This window comes from Panulirus ornatus, chromosome 35, assembly GCF_036320965.1.
Source record: "Panulirus ornatus isolate Po-2019 chromosome 35, ASM3632096v1, whole genome shotgun sequence".
Taxonomy (NCBI): domain Eukaryota; kingdom Metazoa; phylum Arthropoda; class Malacostraca; order Decapoda; family Palinuridae; genus Panulirus; species Panulirus ornatus.
The window spans coordinates 21892552-21905727 of NC_092258.1; the positions used below are offsets into that span (position 1 = coordinate 21892552).

Sequence of the window (13176 nt, forward strand, 5' to 3'; positions counted from 1 at the left end):
AACCCACCCACATACACATGTATATGCATACACGTTCACATACGCACATATACATACCTATACATCTCAACGTATACATATATACACACACAGACATATACATATATACACATGTACATAATTCATACTGTCTGACCTTATTCATTCCCATTGCCACCCCGCCACACATGAAATAACGACCCCTTCCTCCCGCATATGCATGAGGTACCACTAGGAAAAGACAACAAAGGCCACATTCGTTCACACTCAGTCTCTTGCTGTCATGTATAATGCACCGAAACCACAGCTCCCTTTCCACATCCAGGCCCCACAAAACTTTCCATGGTTTACCCCAGGTGCTTCACATGCCCTGATTCAATCCATTGACAGCACGTCGACCCCGGTATACCACATCATTTCAATTCACTCTATTCCTTGCACGCCTTTCACCCTCTTGTATGTTCAGGCCCCGATCACACAAAATCTTTTTCACTCCATCCTTCCATTTCTCCTCGTTCCCTCCACCTCTGACACATATATCCTCTTTGTCAATCTTTCCTCACTCATTCTCTCCATGTGACCAAACCACTTCAAAACACCCTCTTCTGTTCCATCAACCACACTTTTTATTACCACACATTTCTCTTACCCTTTCATTACTTACTCGATCAAACCACCTCACACCACATATTGTCCTCAGACATCCCATTTCCGGCACATCCACCCTCCTCTGCACAACTCTATCTATAACCCACGCCTCGCAACCATATAACATTGTTGGAACCACTATTCCTTCAAACATGCCCATTTTTGCTTACCAAGATAAAATTCTTGACTTCCACACATTCTTCAATGCTCCCAGAACTTTTGCCCCCTCCCCCACCCTATGATTCACTTCAGCTTCCATGGTTCCATCCACTGCCAAATCCACTCCCAGATATCTAAAACACTTCACTTCCTCCAGTTTTTCTCCATTCAAACTTACTTCCCAGTTGACTTGTCCTTCAACCCTACTGTGCCTAATAACCTTGCTCTTTTTCACATTTACTCTTAGCTTCCTTCTTTCACACACTTTACAAAAACTCGGTCTCCAGCTTCTGCAGTTTCTCACCTGAGTCAGCCACTAGCGCTGTATCATCAGCGAACAACAACTGACTCACTTTCCAAGCTCTCTCATCCACAACAGACTGCATACTTGCCCCTCTTTCCAAAACTCTTGCATTCACCTCCCTAACAACCCCATCTATAAACAATTTACATGTAGAAAAACAATTTATATGTAATCCAGTAATGCCCTTTGACCATCTCTCCTACTCACATATGTATACTTATATATATCTCTCTTTTTAAACCATGAATACCTCATGTACAACAATTGTACCCTTAACTGCAACATTACTCACTGCATTTAAATCACCTATCACTAATACCTGGTTTTGTGTATCAAAGCTGCTGACACACTCACTAACTTCCTCCCAAAACACTTGCCTCTCATGATATCTCTTCTTATGTCCAGGTGCATGGGCACCAGTAATCACCTGTCTCTCTCCATGCACTTTCAGTTTTATTCATCAGTTTAGAACTTACTTTATTACATTCTGTCACACAGTCCCCAACTCCTGCTTCATGAGTAATGCTACTCCTTCCTTAGCTCTTGTCTTCTCCCTAACCCCTGACTTTACTCCCAAGACTATTCCAAACCATTCCTCCCATTTTACCTTTGAGCTTTCTTTCACTCAGAGCCAGAACATCCAGGTTTCTTTCTTCAAACATATTATCTCTCCTTTCTTCTCATCTTGGTTACATCCACACACATTTAGACATTCAGTCTGAGCCTTTGAGAAAAATGAGCACTCCCCACTTGATTCCTTTTTCTGTTTCCCCCTTTACAAATACATATTTGCCATTTCCCACATTAGCAAGGTAGTGTCATAAACAGGACTGAGCCTTATAGAGAATACTCTCACTTGGCCCCCTTCTCTGTTCCTTCCTTTGGAAAAGTAAAATAGGGAAGGGAGGATTTTCAACCCCTGCCCCCTACCCTTTTATTCGCCTTCTACGATATGCTGGGAATACGTGAGAAGTGTTCTTTCTCATCTCCAGGGATATATATATATATATCCATGGGGATGGGGAGAAAGAATACTTCCCACGTATTCCCTGCGTGTCGTAAAGGCAACTAAAAGGGAAGGGAGCGGGGTAAGGAAATCCTCCCCTCTCGTTTTTTTTTTTTTGTTTTCCAAAAGAGGGAACGGAGAAGGGGGCCAGGTGAGGATATTCCCTCAAAGGTCCGGTCCTCTGTTCTCAACGCTACCTCGCTAACGCGAAAAATGGTGAATAGTATAACACTATAGTATAACACTACCTTGCTAATGTGGGAAATGGCAAATATGTATTTGTAAAAGGGGAAACAGAAAAAGGACTCAAGTGGGGAGTGCTCATTTTTCTCAAAGGCTCAGACTGAATGTCTAAATGTGTGTGGATGTAACCAAGATGAGAAGAAAGGAGAGATAATATGTTTGAAGAAAGAAACCTGGATGTTCTGGCTCTGAGTGAAAGAAAGTTCAAAGGTAAAAGGAGAGGAATGGTTTGGAATAGTCTTGGGAGCATCAGATTGGGGAAGAGCAGTGTGGTTTCAGAAGTGGTAGAGGATGTGTGGATCAGGTGTTTGCTTTGAAGAATGTATGTGAGAAATACTTAGAAAAGCAAATGGATTTGTATGTAGCATTTATGGATCTGGAGAGGGCATATGATAGAGTTGATAGAGATGCTCTGTGGAAGGTATTAAGAATATATGGTGTGGGAGGCAAGTTGTTAGAAGCAGTGAAAAGTTTTTATTGAGGATGTAAGGCATGTGTACGTGTAGGAAGAGAGGAAAGTGATTGGTTCTCAGTGAATGTAGGTTTGCGGCAGGAGTGTGTGATGTCTCCATGATTGTTTAATTTGTTTATGGATGGGGTTGTTAGGGAGGTGAATGCAAGAGTTTTGGAAAGAGGGGCAAGTATGCAGTCTGTTGTGGATGAGAGAGCGTGGGACGTGAGTCAGTTGTTGTTCGCTGATGATACAGCACTGGTGGCTGATTCATGTGAGAAACTGCAGAAGCTGGTGACTGAGTTTGGTAAAGTGTGTGAGAAAAGAAAGTTAAGAGTAAATGTGAATAAGGGCAAGGTTATTAGGTATAGTAGGGTTGAGGGTCAAGCCAATTGGGAGGTAAGTTTGAATGGAGAAAAACTGGAGGAAGTAAAGCATTTTAGATATCTGGGAGTGGATTTGGCAGCAGATGGAGCCATGGAAGCGGAAGTGAATCATAGGGTGGGGAAGGGGGTGAAAATTCTGGGAGCGTTGAAGAGTGTGTGGAAGTCAAGAACATTATCTTGGAAAGCAAAAATGGGTATGTTTGAAGGAATAGTGGTTCCAACAATGTTGTATGGTTGTGAGGTGTAGGCTGTGGATAGAGTTGTGCGGAGAAGGATGGATGTGCTGGAAATGAGATGTTTGAGCACAGTATGTGGTGTGAGGTGGTTTGATCGAGTAAGTAATGTAAGGGTAAGAGAGATGTGTGGTAATAAAGAGAGTGTGGTTGAGAGAGCAGAAGAGGGTATTTTGAAGTGGTTTGGTCAATCACATGGAGAGAATGAGTGAGGAAAGATTGACAAAGAGGGTATATGTGTCTGAGGTGCAGGGAACGAGGAGAAGTGGGAGACCAAATTGGAGGTGGAAGGATGTAGTGAAAAAGATTTTGTGTGATCGGTGCCTGAACATGCAGGAGGGTGAAAGGCGTCCAAGGAATAGAGTGAATTGGAACAATGTGGTATACTGGGGCCGACGTGCTGTCAATGGATTGAACCAGAGCATGTGAAGCGTCTGGGGTAAACCATGGAAAGTTGTGTGGGGCCTGGATGTGGAAAGGGAGCTGTGGTTTTGGTGCATTATTGTATGACAGGGAGAGACTGAGTGTGAACGAATGGGGCCTTTGTTGTCTTTGCTTACCATTACCTCGCACACATGAGGGGGGAGGGGGATGTTGTTACATGTGTGGCGAGGTGGTGTTGCGAATGAATAAAGGCAGAAAGTATGAATTATGTACACGTGTATATATGTATATGTCTGTGTGTGTATGTACATGTATACGTTGAGATGTATAGGTATGTATATTGCGTGTGTGGATGTGTATGTATATATATGTGTATGTGATTGGGTTGGGCCATTCTTTCGTCTGTTTCCTTGCGCTACCTTGCTAACACGGGAGACAGCAAAATAAAATGAACTAAAAAAAAGTATAAATTATGTACATGTGTATATATGTATATGTCTGTGTGTGTATATATATGCATGCATTGAGATGTATAGATATGTATATGTGCTGTGTGTGGACATGTATGTATATACATGTGTATGGGGATGTGTTGGGCCATTTCTTTCGTCTGTTTCCTTGCACTACCTCGCAAACGTGGGAGACAGCGACAAAGCAAAATAAATAAATAAATAGATAAATATATATATATATATATATATATATATTGTTTCTTACATTTTTCATATGTATATATATGTATGTGTGTGTGTGTGTGTGTATGTGCATATGTGTGTGTGTGTGTGTGTGTGTGTATATGTATATATATATGTATATTATCCCTGGGGATAGGGGTGAAAGAATACTTCCCACGTATTCCTCGCGTGTCGTAGAAAGCGACTAGAGGGGACGGGAGCGGGGGGCCGGAAATCCTCCCCTCCTTGTATTAACTTTCTAAAATGGGAAACAGAAGAAGGAGTCACGCGGGGAGTGATCATCCTCCTCGAAGGCTCAGAGTGGGGTGCCTAAATGTGTGTGGATGTAACCAAGATGTGAAAAAAGGAGAGATAGGTAGTATGTTTGAGGAAAGGAACCTGGATGTTTTGGCTCTGAGTGAAACGAAGCTCAAGGGTAAAGGGGAAGAGTGGTTTGGAAATGTCTGGGGAGTGAAGTCAGGGGTTAGTGAGAGGACAAGAGCAAGGGAAGGAGTAGCAATACTCCTGAAACAGGAGTTGTGGGAGTATGTGATAGAATGTAAGAAAGTAAATTCTCGATTAATATGGGTAAAACTGAAAGTTGATGGAGAGAGGTGGGTGATTATTGGTGCATATGCACCTGGGCATGAGAAGAAAGATCATGAGAGGCAAGTGTTTTGGGAGCAGCTAAATGAGTGTGTTAGCGGTTTTGATGCACGAGACCGGGTTATAGTGATGGGTGATTTGAATGCAAAGGTGAGTAATGTGGCAGTTGAGGGAATAATTGGTATGCATGGGGTGTTCAGTGTTGTAAATGGAAATGGTGAAGAGCTTGTAGATTTATGTGCTGAAAAAGGACTGATGATTGGGAATGCCTGGTTTAAAAAGCGAGATATACATAAGTATACTTATGTAAGTAGGAGAGATGGCCAGAGAGCGTTATTGGATTACGTGTTAATTGACAGGCGTGCGAAAGAGAGACTTTTGGATGTTAATGTGCTGAGAGGTGCAACTGGAGGGATGTCTGATCATTATCTTGTGGAGGCTAAGGTGAAGATTAGTATGGGTTTTCAGAAAAGAGGAGTGAATGTTGGGGTGAAGAAGGTGGTGAGAGTAAGTGAGCTTGGGAAGGAGACCTGTGTGGGGAAGTACCAGGAGAGACTGTGTACAGAATGGAAAAAGGTGAGAACAATGGAAGTAAGGGGAGTGGGGGAGGAATGGGATGTATTTAGGGAATCAGTGATGGATTGCGCAAAAGATGCTTGTGGCATGAGAAGAGTGAGAGGTGGGCTGTTTAGAAAGGGTAGTGAGTGGTGGGATGAAGAAGTAAGAGTATTAGTGAAAGAGAAGAGAGAGGCATTTGGACGATTTTTGCAGGGAAAAAATGCAATTGAGTGGGAGAAGTATAAAAGAAAGAGACAGGAGGTCAAGAGAAAGGTGCAAGAGGTGAAAAAAAGGGCAAATGAGAGTTGGGGTGAGAGACTATCAGTAAATTTTAGGGAAAATAAAAAGATGTTCTGGAAGGAGGTAAATAGGGTGCGTAAGACAAGGGAGCAAATGGGAACTTCAGTGAAGGGCGTAAATGGGGAGGTGATAACAAGTAGCGGTGATGTGAGAAGGAGATGGAATGAGTATTTTGAAGGTTTGTTGAATGTGTCTGATGACAGAGTGGCAGATATAGGGTGTTTTGGTCGAGGTGGTGTGCAAAGTGAGAGGGTTAGGGAAAATGATTTGGTAAACAGAGAAGAGGTAGTAAAAGCTTTGCGGAAGATGAAAGCCGGCAAGGCAGCAGGTTTGGATGGTATTGCAGTGGAATTTATTAAGAAAGGGGGTGACTGTATTGTTGACTGGTTGGTAAGGTTATTTAATGTATGTATGACTCATGGTGAGGTGCCTGAGGATTGGCGGAATGCGTGCATAGTGCCATTGTACAAAGGCAAAGGGGATAAGAGTGAGTGCTCAAATTACAGAGGTATAAGTTTGTTGAGTATTCCTGGTAAATTATATGGGAGGGTATTGATTGAGAGGGTGAAGGCATGTACAGAGCATCAGATTGGGGAAGAGCAGTGCGGTTTCAGAAGTGGTAGAGGATGTGTGGATCAGGTGTTTGCTTTGAAGAATGTATGTGAGAAATACTTAGAAAAGCAAATGGATTTGTATGTAGCATTTATGGATCTGGAGAAGGCATATGATAGAGTTGATAGAGATGCTCTGTGGAAGGTATTAAGAATATATGGTGTGGGAGGCAAGTTGTTAGAAGCAGTGAAAAGTTTTTATCGAGGATGTAAGGCATGTGTACGTGTAGGAAGAGAGGAAAGTGATTGGTTCTCAGTGAATGTAGGTTTGCGGCAGGGGTGTGTGATGTCTCCATGGTTGTTTAATTTGTTTATGGATGGGGTTGTAAGGGAGGTAAATGCAAGAGTCATGGAAAGAGGGGCAAGTATGAAGTCTGTTGGGGATGAGAGAGCTTGGGAAGTGAGTCAGTTGTTGTTCGCTGATGATACAGCGCTGGTGGCTGATTCATGTGAGAAACTGCAGAAGCTGGTGACTGAGTTTGGTAAAGTGTGTGGAAGAAGAAAGTTGAGAGTAAATGTGAATAAGAGCAAGGTTATTAGGTACAGTAGGGGTGAGGGTCAAGTCAATTGGGAGGTGAGTTTGAATGGAGAAAAACTGGAGGAAGTGAAGTGTTTTAGATATCTGGGAGTGGATCTGTCAGCGGATGGAACCATGGAAGCGGAAGTGGATCATAGGGTGGGGGAGGGGGCGAAAATTTTGGGAGCCTTGAAAAATGTGTGGAAGTCGAGAACACTATCTCGGAAAGCAAAAATGGGTATGTTTGAGGGAATAGTGGTTCCAACAATGTTGTATGGTTGCGAGGCGTGGGCTATGGATAGAGATGTGCGCAGGAGGATGGATGTGCTGGAAATGAGATGTTTGAGGACAATGTGTGGTGTGAGGTGGTTTGATCGAGTAAGTAACGTAAGGGTAAGAGAGATGTGTGGAAATAAAAAGAGCGTGGTTGAGAGAGCAGAAGAGGGTGTTTTGAAATGGTTTGGGCACATGGAGAGAATGAGTGAGGAGAGATTGACCAAGAGGATATATGTGTCGGAGGTGGAGGGAACGAGGAGAAGAGGGAGACCAAATTGGAGGTGGAAAGATGGAGTGAAAAAGATTTTGTGTGATCGGGGCCTGAACATGCAGGAGGGTGAAAGGAGGGCAAGAAATAGAGTGAATTGGAGTCATGTGGTATACAGGGGTTGACGTGCTGTCAGTGGATTGAAGCAAGGCATGTGAAGCGTCTGAAGTAAACCATGGAAAGCTGTGTAGGTATGTATATTTGCGTGTGTGGACGTGTGTATGTACATGTGTATGGGGGGGGGGGGCATTTCTTTCGTCTGTTTCCTTGCGCTACCTCGCAAACGCGGGAGACAGCGACAAAGTATAAAAAAAAAAAAAAAAAAAATATATATATATATATATATATATATATGTATATATATATATATATATATATATATATATTTTTTCTTTTCTTTCAAACTATTCACCATTTCCCGCATTAGCGAGGTAGCGTTAAGAACAGAGGGCTGGGCCTTTGAGGGAATATCCTCACCTGGCCCCCTTCTTCATTCCTTCTTTAGGAAAATTAAAAAAAAACCGAGAGGGGAGGATTTCCAGCCCCCCGGTCCCTCCCCTTTTAGTCGCCTTCTATGATTCTACGACCCGCAGGGAATACGTGGGAAGTATTCTTTCTCCCCTATCCTCAGGGATAATATATATATATATATATATAATTTTTTTTTTTTTTTTTCTTTTCCCGCTGTCTCCCATGTTTGCGAGGTAGTGCAAGGAAACAGACGAAAGAAATGGCCCAACCCACCCCCATACACATGTATATACATACATCCACACACGCAAATATACATACCTACACAGCTTTCCATGGTTTACCCCAGACTCTTCACATGCCCTGATTCAATCAACTGACAGCACGTCAACCCCGGTATACCACATCGATCCAATTCACTCTATTTCTTGCCCTCCTTTCACCCTCCTGCATGTTCAGGCCCCGATCACACAAAATCTTTTTCACTCCATCTTTCCACCTCCAATTTGGTCTCCCACTTCTCCTCGTTCCCTCCACCTCCGACACATATATCCTCTTGGTCAATCTTTCCTCACTCATTCTCTCCATGTGCCCAAACCATTTCAAGACACCCTCTTCTGCTCTCTCAACCACGCTCTTTTTATATCCACACATCTCTCTTACCCTTACGTTACTTACTCGATCAAACCACCTCACACCACACATTGTCCTCAAACATCTCATTTCCAGCACATCCATCCTCCTGCGCACCACTCTATCCATAGCCCACGCCTTGCAACCATACAACATTGTTGGAACCACTATTCCTTCAAACATACCCATTTTTGCTTTCCGAGATGATGTTCTCGACTTCCACACATTCTTCAAGGCTCCCAGAATTTTCGCCCCCTCCCCCACCCTGTGATCCACTTCCGCTTCCATGGTTCCATCCGCTGCCAGATCCACTCCCAGATATCTAAAACACTTTACTTCCTCCAGTTTTTCTCCATTCAAACTCACCTCCCAATTGACTTGACCCTCAACCCTACTGTACCTAATAACCTTGCTCTTATTCACATTTACTCTTAACTTTCTTCTTTCACACACTTTTCCAAACTCAGTCACCAGCTTCTGCAGTTTCTCACATGAATCAGCCACCAGCGCTGTATCATCAGTGAACAACTGACTCACTTCCCAAGCTCTCTCATCCCCAATAGACTTCATACTTGCCCCTCTTTCCAAAACTCTTGCATTCACCTCCCTAACAACCCCATCCATAAACAAATTAAACAACCAATGAGACATCACACACCCCTGCCGCAAACCTACATTCACTGAGAACCAATCACTTTCCTCTTTTCCTACACGTACACATGCCTTACATCCTCGATAAAAACTTTTCACTGCTTCTAACAACTTGCCTCCCACACCATATATTCTTAATACCTTCCACAGAGCATCTCTATCAACTCTATCATATGCCTTCTCCAGATCCATAAATGCTACATACATATCCATTTGCTTTTCTAAGTATTTCTCACATACATTCTTCAAAGCAAACACCTGATCCACACATCCTCTACCACTTCTGAAACCACACTGCTCTTCCCCAATCTGATGCTCTGTACATGCCTTCACCCTCTCAATCAATACCCTCCCATATAATTTACCAGGAATACTCAACAAACTTATACCTCTGTAATTTGAGCACTCACTCTTATCCCCTTTGCCTTTGTACAATGGCACTATGCACGCATTCCGCCAATCCTCAGGCACCTCACCATGAGTCATACATACATTAAATAACCTTACCAACCAGTCAACAATACAGTCACCCCCTTTTTTAATAAATTCCACTGCAATACCATCCAAACCTGCTGCCTTGCCGGCTTTCATCTTCCGCAAAGCTTTTACTACCTCTTCTCTGTTTACCAAATCATTTTCCCTAACCCTCTCACTTTGCACACCACCTTGACCAAAACACCCTATATCTGCCACTCTATCATCAAATACATTCAACAAACCTTCAAAATACTCACTCCATCTCCTTCTCACATCACCACTACTTGTTATCACCTCCCCATTTGTGCCCTTCACTGAAGTTCCCATTTGCTCCCTTGTCTTACGCACTTTATTTACCTCCTTCCAGAACATCTTTTTATTCTCCCTAAAATTTAATGATACTCTCTCACCCCAACTCTCATTTGCCCTTTTTTTCACCTCTTGCACCTTTCTCTTGACCTCCTGTCTCTTTCTTTTATACATCTCCCACTCAATTGCATTTTTTCCCTGCAAAAATCGTCCAAATGCCTCTCTCTTCTCTTTCACTAATACTCTTACTTCTTCATCCCACCACTCACTACCCTTACTAATCAACCCATCTCCCAATCTTCTCATGCCACAAGCATCTTTTGCGCAATCCATCACTGATTCCCTAAATACATCCCATTCCTCCCCCACTCCCCTTACTTCCATTGTTCTCACCTTTTTCCATTCTGTACTCAGTCTCTCCTGGTACTTCCTCACACAAGTCTCCTTCCCAAGCTCACTTACTCTCACCACCCTCTTCACCCCAACATTCACTCTTCTTTTCTGAAAACCCATACAAATCTTCACCTTACCCTCCACAAGATAATGATCAGACATCCCTCCAGTTGCACCTCTCAGCACATTAACATCCAAAAGTCTCTCTTTCGCGCGCCTGTCAATTAACACGTAATCCAATAATGCTCTCTGGCCATCGCTCCTACTTACATAAGTATACTTATGTATATCTCGCTTTTTAAACCAGGTATTCCCAATCATCAGTCCTTTTTCAGCACATATATATGTGTGTGTGTGTGTGTGTGTGTGTGTATGTGCGTATGTGTGTGTATGTGTGTGTATGTGTATGTATATATATATATATTATCCCTGGGGATAGGGGTGAAAGAATACTTCCCACGCATTCCTCGCGTGTCGTAGAAAGCGACTAGAGGGGACGGGAGCGGGGGGCCAGAAATCCTCCCCTCCTTGTACATTTTTAACTTTCTGAAATGGGAAACAGATGAAGGAGTCATGTGGGGAGTGCTCATCCTCCTCGAAGGCTCAGATTGGGGTGCCTAAATATGTGTGGATGTAACCAAGATGTGAAAAAAAGAGAGATAGGTAGTGTGTTTGAGGAAAGGAACCTGGATGTTTTGGCTCTGAGTGAAACGAAGCTCAAGGGTAAAGGGGAAGAGTGGTTTGGGAATGTCTTGGGAGTAAAGTCAGGGGTTAGTGAGAGGACAAGAGCAAGGGAAGGAGTAGCAGTACTCCTGAAACAGGAGTTGTGGGAGTATGTGATAGAATGTAAGAAAGTAAATTCTCGATTAATATGGGTAAAACTGAAAGTTGATGGAGAGAGATGGGTGATTATTGGTGCATATGCACCTGGGCATGAGAAGAAAGATCATGAGAGGCAAGTTCTTGGGAGCAGTTGAATGAGTGTGTTAGTGGTTTTGATGCATGAGACCGGGTTATAGTGATGGGTGATTTGAATGCAAAGGTGAGTAATGTGGCAGTTGAGGGAATAATTGGTATACATGGGGTGTTCAGTGTTGTAAATGGAAATGGTGAAGAGCTTGAATATATATATATATATATATATATATATATATATATATATATATATATATATATATATATATATATATATATATTTTTTTTTTTTTTTTTTTTTTTTTTATAATTTGTCACTGTCTCCCGCGTTTGCGAGGTAGCGCAAGGAAACAGACGAAAGAAATGGCCCAACCCCCCCCATACACATGTACATACACACACCCACACACGCAAATATACATACCTACACAGCTTTCCATGGTTTACCCCAGACGCTTCACATGCCTTGATTCAATCCACTGACAGCACGTCAACCCCTGTATACCACATCGCTCCAATTCACTCTATTCCTTGCCCTCCTTTCACCCTCCTGCATGTTCAGGCCCCGATCACACAAAATCTTTTTCACTCCATCTTTCCACCTACAATTTGGTCTCCCTCTTCTCCTCGTTCCCTCCACCTCCGACACATATATCCTCTTGGTCAATCTTTCCTCACTCATTCTCTCCATGTGCCCAAACCATTTCAAAACACCCTCTTCTGCTCTCTCAACCACGCTCTTTTTATTTCCACACATCTCTCTTACCCTTACGTTACTTACTCGATCAAACCACCTCACACCACACATTGTCCTCAAACATCTCATTTCCAGCACATCCATCCTCCTGCGCACAACTCTATCCATAGCCCACGCCTCGCAACCATACAGCATTGTTGGAACCACTATTCCTTCAAACATACCCATTTTTGCTTTCCGAGATAATGTTCTCGACTTCCACACATTTTTCAAGGCTCCCAAAATTTTCGCCCCCTCCCCCACCCTATGATCCACTTCCGCTTCCATGGTTCCATCCGCTGACAGATCCACTCCCAGATATCTAAAACACTTCACTTCCTCCAGTTTTTCTCCATTCAAACTCACCTCCCAATTGACTTGACCCTCAACCCTACTGTACCTAATAACCTTGCTCTTATTCACATTTACTCTTAACTTTCTTCTTCCACACACTTTACCAAACTCAGTCACCAGCTTCTGCAGTTTCTCACATGAATCAGCCACCAGCGCTGTATCATCAGCGAACAACAACTGACTCACTTCCCAAGCTCTCTCATCCCCAACAGACTTCATACTTGCCCCTCTTTCCAGGACTCTTGCATTTACCTCCCTAACAACCCCATCCATAAACAAATTAAACAACCATGGAGACATCACACACCCCTGCCGCAAACCTACATTCACTGAGAACCAATCACTTTCCTCTCTTCCTACACGTACACATGCCTTACATCCTCGATAAAAACTTTTCACTGCTTCTAACAACTTTCCTCCCACGCCATATATTCTTAATACCTTCCACAGAGAAGAGGTAGTAAAAGCTTTGCGGAAGATGAAAGCCGGCAAGGCAGCAGGATTGGATGGTATTGCAGTGGAATTTATTAAAAAAGGGGGTGACTGTATTGTTGATTGGTTGGTAAGGTTATTTAATGTATGTATGACTCATGGTGAGGTGCCTGAGGATTGGCGGAATGCGTGCATAGTGCCA

At 43.0% G+C, this 13176-nt stretch overlaps 1 protein-coding gene across 1 annotated transcript in view; it reads left to right on the plus strand.

Moving 5' to 3' along the window:
• Positions 1-13176, plus strand: part of LOC139760211 (uncharacterized) — a 543167-nt gene that overhangs the window by 355359 nt on the left and 174632 nt on the right. The gene's annotated exons all lie outside the window — the stretch shown is intronic.